The sequence below is a fragment of the Phyllopteryx taeniolatus genome, chromosome 4, assembly GCF_024500385.1.
Source record: "Phyllopteryx taeniolatus isolate TA_2022b chromosome 4, UOR_Ptae_1.2, whole genome shotgun sequence".
Classification (NCBI taxonomy): Eukaryota; Metazoa; Chordata; class Actinopteri; order Syngnathiformes; family Syngnathidae; genus Phyllopteryx; species Phyllopteryx taeniolatus.
The window spans coordinates 24,030,499-24,039,251 of record NC_084505.1 but is presented as its reverse complement, the minus strand read 5'-3'; the positions used below and the strand labels follow the sequence as shown (position 1 = coordinate 24,039,251).

The following is an 8,753-nucleotide window of genomic DNA, read 5'->3' as shown; positions in this document are numbered from 1 at the left end:
TTTAATTCCTGAAAAGTAGTGATATTGGCGATGTGAGTATTCTGCCCGACAGTGACAATATGTAGCTTGTTTTTGCTGAATATTTACTAACTCTGTATGGCTTTCTTGGTAAATAAAGCTGCATCTTCGCACTCTAGCGAGAGTGAATAGACCTAAAAATGGCCACCCCCTTGAACGATTGCAGAAAGGCAGATGCAATGTCTTTTTTACAATAAATACTTTGTAGATTTAAGTAAACAGCCGCTGATTAACAAGATACGCACATTTAGAATATAAAGTTTGGACATATTGCGTTTAGTTCCCCCTTAAGGGATACAGCGCGTAGAAAACAGTCTTTAATTGACAAATCTCAGCCTCAAACAAACACTGTATAAGTCACCTTAATAGGAAATGTTTGTTGATATGCTTACAGGAATGTAACATTATTAATATTGGTATACAGAGACCTTTAATATCAAAGTGCACAAGGTGTACAGTGGTCCTTGTTGGTTCTGAAGTATCACTTGGCTGGCCAGTAGAGGTCAGCATCCCCTCACCAACTGCTTTATCTGCAACTCTGCAAGGCCAATCTGGAATCCCATACTTTGTTTAGATGAGATGATTCATACATTGTAGGAACACTCAAAGAAGGAAGCGTAATAGTCACAACATCCATCCATTTCCTATACCTCTTGTTCTTGTTTAAGCTGTGGGTGAACTGTAGCCTATGCAGCTGACTTTGGACAAGAGGTGGTGGTACACCCTGAATTGGTCAGCAGTCAATCGCAGGTTAAATATACAGTAGAAAAACAACCATTCAGTCTATTGACAATTTAAAGTCGTCACTGAACTTACCATGTACCTGTATTTTGAATGTGGGAGGAAGTTTGAGCACCCAGAGAAAATCCATACAAGCACGGGGAGAACATGCAAATTCCACACAGGAAGGCCAGAGTCTAGATTTGATTTCAGAACGTCACGATAGTCACAACCTTTCAATCAGTATTTTCTTTTAAAAAAAAAGGAGATTTGTCTTCCACCTTTACTTACGTTTTGATATATTCAAGATGTAAAACACATGAAGTGGTTTTCTTATTGTACCGAAACCTACAGTTGAAATACAAAAACCAACATTGCAATGAAAGTAACACATTAGAACAACAACACGCTATAGAAACTTCAATCATACACTGACATGGTGTCAAGTCACTGGTGCAGCATTTGTTCTTCGGAGTGTTGCCTTCTTGCTGAATCTCTTTTAAGACAAGCAGTGTATCAAAGCATAATCTTTAAAAAGTTTAGTTTGGGTTGCGTTGAGGGAAATTTCTGACACGATCATGAAAAAAAATCAGTCTCCCGGGTTGGCGTTTCTGCGGGGGGAATGTTTATGTGAGGCTGTCGACAAGGTCCATACAAGCCCTCCCGCTGCTGTCTTTCATGCTGGCTTGGGACCAGAGAGGACGGGCCAGCTGAGAGGAGCCCGTCTAGTCTAGCTGCATGTATTTTTGTAGACATCGCTGTAGACTTCACTTCATCTAAGAGTACATCAAAGCATCCTCTGCTCTTCCCCGCTACTGCTAAACCCTGCGCCTTATTACCAAAGTGCTCTAAATGCCTTTGGGGAGCCGAGGCGAGCTTAAAAAACACAAACAAAAAAACAAACATGTTTGCTTTTATCTTTCAAACGACTATTTATGCGGGTACAAATGAGCATTCTGAGCGTGTCATACTGGTGACGACCATTAGACACATGCTGAATGAGAAGAACAAAAGTGAAGTCGAGTCATTTGTTTGTGTGAGTCACGGATTTAGGAAAGGCTGCCCACAGAAATGTCAGTGCCTTATTTAGTAACAAGTTTCCAAAAACGCACCAGAGAACATGCGATTAACAAACGGCACTTGTGTTAGTCTGTTTTTGATTTATTTTTGATGCCACTCATGATGTGTGTGGAAGCGAAGGGAGTGGTTGTACACTCCAGTAGGCTGTATGGTCCAAGTCAGGGCATAAACAGGCCCTCGGCGGCACATCAGTCTTCCCGTCAGGATCTTGAACGCAACCCCATGGAGATGCCAGAAAGTTCTGAAGCCAGAGATGGTGAATAATAGAACAAAGTGGCAATGAGTCTTCTGAGGTTGGGCTGCTCTTCAGCGCGCCTCCAATCGGCCCTAGGAACATGTGTGAAAGAGATACTGGTATCTTGTGAGCGAGTTAAAGCTAATTTGTTCAGTAAGCGTAATTGAAGTCAAGCAAATGGACCCAAGAATTTTTTACTCTCAAGAACCAACTTTATGTGTCTCCAACTTCAAGTTGACTGATTTCACTTGCAAGGCACTTTTAGTTTCTGCAGGTCTGCATTTTAGTCACTTAAGTTGATATGAAATGGATTGATTATACACTAATACACCTTTGTGATTGTGTAGTTTGCTTCATTTCGTCACGTGCAAACACATTATGGTATCCATAAGGCCAGAAGACAAGACAAAAGATCAAAACATATAGTCAATCTTAATCAATTGACTATCTAACCACTAAGGGTTGGACCAGTTCATGTTCATGGTGTGTTCTGGTCGGAGAGCGGGTTATGCACAACTAAAAGTACCACCAACATGCTGCTGTATATCACCCAAACTTTGCTCGACAAACAACTATAAATGTTAATGTTACTGCCAGAGCTATTTCATATGACAAATTCTGCATTCATATGATCCAATCCCATAGGAGTGGGATCTTACTCCTGTTTCTTGTTTTTGCTTATGAAAAATTCACATCCACCCCCCTCCACCAACATCTCTCTTCTTCGCACCGAGAAGTGACATGCGGTAAATGGAGAAGTATTCAAAGGCAGACTGAGGCTGCCTTTCTCCCGTAGGGGTCCCCCCCTCTTTTTTTCCCCCACCCCCTTCACCACTGCCGCGAAATCAAAACTCCTCGGACGTCACGTAAGCCGATTGAAGTTCCCTCCTCGTCTGCTCCGAAGTGGTCCCTTGCCCTGTGATGGCAGGCTTCATTAGAGCTGTCACTCAGACCTGGGCAACAGGACCGTGCCGCCGGGCACCCTCAGGGTCCAATCACTGTTGGGGTCCCCAAGAAAGGACCATCAAACAAGCCTATAACATGATGCTGAAATGCAGCGATTCATGCTCATTCCCCATGTGATGACATGATTCATGCCTGAACTCCGAGCTGTGGGTTTGTATTCTATACAATGGATTTATAATGGAGTTCCATTCTTACGGTGGTGACGTAGCATGAATTTATATGCAAGTTGGAGTCCGTCACTAACCCACGCTAACGCAGAAGTACACTTCTAGGCCATAAATACTAAACAATCAAATGGTCAGTACAGTAGGGACCGGGACTCACCACAAATAGCGAAAATCTGCAAATAATTGACGCCTCCCCCAAGATGTTTACAACCGTCCATATTAATAGTTTAAACCCGAAATTTACCCCAAACTATGATATCTAAACTCATCTCACATTACCCTTAAACATAAATTGTTGATGATTAGAGTTTTGTTTAAAGAAGCACCTACGTGACGACACATTCTTGTAATGCAAACTAATTAATTGCACATTATTCTTAACCTCGAAATGTCATACCTACAGTAAATATTTGTATAAAAAAAACTTCTAAGCCACAAATCTAAAGCAATCAAACAAAAAACAAGCTGTACTGCGGTAACTTCGCGTACCTTCTTGTGTTGCTTGACGACCGTAACCTTGAAATGTCGCAAGTCGTATAAGTCGCAAACTGAGGGCCCCCTTCATTCAGGTGTTAAATCAGCATGAATGATAGTCAAAAACTCCCTAGAAAACAGCAGTGACAGTGAGAAACTGGGACCAGGCGTTCTTATCTTTGCCTGGTTTCAGCCAGCATGCTGCAATTACAATGAGTCACATGATGCAATAAAAATAAATGAGCCAGTGGGCGCTCTGCTGTCCAACAATCCCAAATCCTGGAACAATGGGATATCCACGAAATCCCGGTACACAATTCAATACAGGAGCGAACAAAACCCAAACAAAACAAAGCGAGTGTCTTTGAAGAGCCAAAAACTGCGTTTGCTGGAGTTCCTTTCAACAATATACACTGCGCAATATTCTCAATACCAGCAGGTTATTCAGACTGTTCCTCCAAATATTTGGAGAGGAGGAGAGATGAAACGGGGACAGAACAATGGGACTTTGGCGCTGTTATGCCCTCCGTGCACCTCGCCCCGCCTCGGGCCCCTTTGTAGTGAGCGTTATGTAGCGTCCGCATCCCCCGGCCGGGTCCTCGCTTGTTGTGAGTCCAGGTGGGGTCTCAGTCTGCGACCCCACCCCGCCCCCGCAAGCATGCATAAACACACGCACACCACCCCCTCTCTTGTACACCTGCTCCATCACTCCCGCTCACACACACACACACACACACACACACCTTACCTCCCAGGCATTCACGTGCAAATTAAAGAGTGCGTAGGGGCTTCTTTGTGCCAATAAATCAGTTCGGAACAGGTCAACTACATACTCTAAATCTTCAGCAAACTGCAATAAACAAAAAATGAGACTCCCTATTTAGGAAAAGTAATATAAGTTGTGTAGAGGGGACCTAAAGCAAGAAAAGAAATATTTGTTGATTCAAATATGATCATAATGGTAACGACACATTGTCGATACAATGGGAGCTCCAATGCCCCTGTCGTAAATTCTGGCCAAAAATGTAAAACATCTGCCTCCAGAGTCGCACAAAACGTCTTGCTTGACATCAAGGGGAAGAGATGCCATAATGTATATCACCAGGCCTCACTTCAGCAAGCATTAAAAGATTTTTTTTTTTTTTTGCTTTATTGAATTTTCTACCGCCATAATGGACGAGGTCACGTCGAAAAGTTTTACAATGGTGACTGTCTGACCCTGGAATTGATTGTGATGTCTGTTCCCATCATGTTTCTGTGGGGAAAAAAACTGGATACACATTAAAATCTGTATATACTCTAATGTGTTTGATCAAAAAGATGAAGGCTGTTGATGATTTATTCTTGTCTGATGGATGCACGTCAAATATCCTCCCTGGATCTGATTTGATCAGCTCTGTGAAAGTTGGACCAAAAGTTTCATTTTAAATGACTTTCAAATGTAAAAAGTTTGCCTTTAAAAATGATCAAAAGCAACATTTGAGAGTAGCAAGCTATCACAATCAATTTATCTCACGCTCGCATCAAATCCATGAGATTAAACCCCCTTGACTGAATGCTTCCCCTTTACAGACCCCCCCCCCACGCTTCCCCCAAAAATGTTGTACCACAAGTGACCAGTAGACTGTGCTAAATTGGAGATGATTTTGAGAACAGAACAAAGACATACAGTAATGATTTCGCTCTCACTGATATTTGGCAATGGCTACAGAATGCTGACCCTGTTTTTTAAAAAGAAATTATCATTAGCAGCAGGATGTAGGCACCTTTTTATCCCGCAATCAAAGGCAGATAGCAACGAAAACAAGGTCTGACCTATATTCACTCTGCAGCAACATCCCAAAGGACTGGGAGGTTAACCCCCTTTGTGGCTCCATGGAGCACGTGAAGATATACTTTGGTCTGACTGTCAATATGCTCATCTATTCAATTTGAAATTCAAATGCACGTCTTACTTTCCCCCCCTTCGAGTGAGGGGGTAAAGAAGTGGGTGTCTATGGCCTGTTGAGGCTGTGTCTGGTCGAGGTAATCCTCTGTGATCTGCCCTAATCTGTCACAGATATGCAGCAGAAGCGCAGGGAAGCTGCTGGAGTGGGGGGTAAAAAAATGGATTACGGCAGTATGTCTGCATTAGCTCACTGGCCTTATCTTTTCAAATGCCCCCCCCCCCCCCCCTCCAAAAAAAAAAAACAGCTTTAGCCCTTACGCAGGAAATGGTGAGAGTGCAGTTCTGTGTCAGCTGGTCTTGCCTCAGTCCTAAAACAGTGTTTCCATCATGCAGAGGGATACCTTACTGTGCCAAAACCGACAACCATTCCCATCTAATTCAGTGCTATGCTCCATATTTAATTAGATCAACCAATGTGTTTGTTTTGATTTCACCCCATATTTTCACCCTCTCATCTCTCCAATCCACTACAAAATGAAGTTCAATACATTAGGCCTAATGTCTAGAAATGCACCGCAACATACCGAGCGGTGCTTCTGATATTTTGATCACTAAGCGGTATGTTTTTATTCTCTTCCAGACAGTACACATTTTATTGTGTTTCTCTGCTAAAATACCCCAAAATATGTGAACCGAACAATCTCACTTTTCTTACCGCAGTGGTACACCTCAGCACGCTTGTTTCTGTTACACATCCCGTACACTGCATTGCACTGTGTCATTCTCATTTTCTTTTAATTGGCAAATTACATGCAGCCACACTAGTACGGCTGTATTTTATGCTACCTTATTCATCAGTAGCGGGTCGTGCATTTGGTACCTGGGCCTTCAATGTTGATTTACAAATATTAGAATTCAGGTTGTAATTATAGGGCAGTGCCTCTGATATTGATTAGGCCCGCAGAGAAAACCTTGCCCTGACGGTCCACCACTACTATTTACATCATACAATACGAACACCTAGAGGTGGAAGAGCAAGCCTTATCACTCATCTCAACTCAACTGTACCGCTTGGTGCAAACAAGGCTATAGTGGACATTATATGACACACGAAATTACAAAAAACATTGTGGTAGGTCAACGGTTGTTTTGGATGAAGCGGTTACACATGCTAAGTCGCACCCTGATTTGTAGCCTGATTGACCGAACAGTACAGTAATGCGTACACACATCCCTTTCAGTACTAAACACACGCACGCACACACCCACACACACACACACACACATTTTCAGAAGCTCCCTGAAAACACAAACAAATTTAATAAAACAGATTGCCAGCTGAGATACCAGCTCCATCTCGCATGTTGTGCTACGTGCGCCGCAACGTGAGCATCTCGACTCAGAAGATTTGAATTGATAACGAGAAGGCGTACTTCTTTCCCACAGTCGGTTGTTCTGGATTGCATTCGGTGTTGCGTTGTCCTTTATCTCCCGTCACGGGAGTGCGCCACCTTTCGGCCGGAGAGCGACCGCGTTGGATGCTCTCTCCCTGTTTATGTTTCAAAGATTAGCAATGATGAAAGAATGCCTTTTCAAGTTCGGGCTGCAGGGTCCTCAGTTCAAAGCCCCACCCTTTAACTATATGCACTGATGTCAACAAGCTTGGCACGTTTGTGACATCATGACTACCCTCTGATTCATTTCCGTTCTAATACTTTCTCGACTTTGTTTGCACCGTCTTTCAGGATTGTAACACTGAACACTGCGCTGACGCTTCACCTTCATCCATCCTCTTTCTTTTCATTGTCATCGAGTCTCACTGAAAGAGCCTCATTGTTCCATTCTATTCTGTCTGTGGTCTTCCAGTTTCTCCCCTTTGATTCGCTTCCTCTCCCAGTCTCCGTTACAGTGAGATGATTAGCCCCAGTCAATGTGTCTGACCTGTGCACCTTGTGGTAGAGTATATAATATTGCCTTGTCATGTTTGTGGCTTTCACATGCCCGTGCCAGGAGACAGATCGGGAACTTCCAACCTCCCTTGTTATTATCCCGCCACACCAAAGCATATTGGAGGCTTTCTGAGGTAAACTTGTCTCTTACTACTGAAGGCTCAGGATTTGGATTAGGGAGTTCCTCAAATTTGAGCAGACACGCTCAGCCCATTTGTTTTCCATCAGCTCTAATACATAGTGGAGTTCTCCCAAACAAAGTACAGCAAAGCCTCACCCAAAAAGATGACTATTCAGCCCCAGCCACATGATCGTACTCAGTCCTCACACTCATCCATCTCAGTTTGTTTGACCAGGTATTTGGGCTGCTTTTGTGTAAATTTTCTTTCTCTCTTCAGCTAAGATGATTCTGTTTTCTTTGGCTCGCTGACAAGCCCCCACATGGCAGTTTCACTCACTGTAGACTCTTACTGAAGCCAATGTTTGCCTCGAAACTGACTCATCACTTTGTTATTTGGTTTCATGACAGAGCGCGGTGCCTGTATCTAGCTACCTCCTTTGTTGTCTTGGCAAGTAAAGAGTTCATTCATTAGATTGTCAAAACTGCAGATGTACTTGTCTTTTTGTGGTTGATAACTGATTGTGCATTACCCTCCCTGTCTAGAAGCAAACTCCCTCAGGTAAAAAATGGAAAACACCTTTTCAAGCAAAGTCATTAGGAAGAAGTTCTGCGGTGGCATTTTAACAACAAACTGGAAACAACTCACCTATTTCGGCACATAGATTCTCCCCAATGGCTTGATGATGAGTTAGCAACAGGCATGTGGAGTGCATTATAGTCTTGACCCAGAGAAAGCAAAAAAGAGCCAAAGACATAAAGATGTCACAAACAAGCAGCAAAATAAAATAAAACGCTGCCTTCGTGAGCTGCCTTGAGGCCTGAGCGTTGCCCGTGTGCAACTCGATACAAGCACTGCAGCAGGTGCTGACATGGCTTGATGTGTCGTCTTAAAGCCTCTTTATACTGTGTTGGAAAATGTATGTTCAATATATATATATATATCAAATATTACTTCTATTAGTTTTAGACAACCTTCACATGCTTTATTGATATGTTATGTTATTACTTTTAGCTCTGTGTGCGTCATACTTGGTGCAGATAATTGTTTTGTTTTCTTTCTCTGTCTCTCTCACTTCGATATAACAAGGGGGATTTTAGCCTGGGCTGCAGTAAGGGGTGACAACTCGTAAGACTT

General features: G+C 42.9%; 1 long non-coding RNA gene across 2 annotated transcripts; it reads right to left on the bottom strand.

Moving 5' to 3' along the window:
* Positions 1–609: 609 nt before the first annotated feature.
* LOC133476855 (uncharacterized) lies at positions 610–8,524 on the bottom strand. Of its 2 annotated transcripts, XR_009788167.1 has the most exons (4): positions 8,265–8,524; positions 1,030–1,086; positions 835–935; positions 677–742 (listed from the first exon to the last, which is right to left on the bottom strand). It is a non-coding gene; the product is annotated as an uncharacterized LOC133476855 (long non-coding RNA). The 2 variants fall into 2 exon arrangements; XR_009788166.1 differs by having other exon boundaries at positions 610–935.
* Positions 8,525–8,753: the final 229 nt, after the last annotated feature.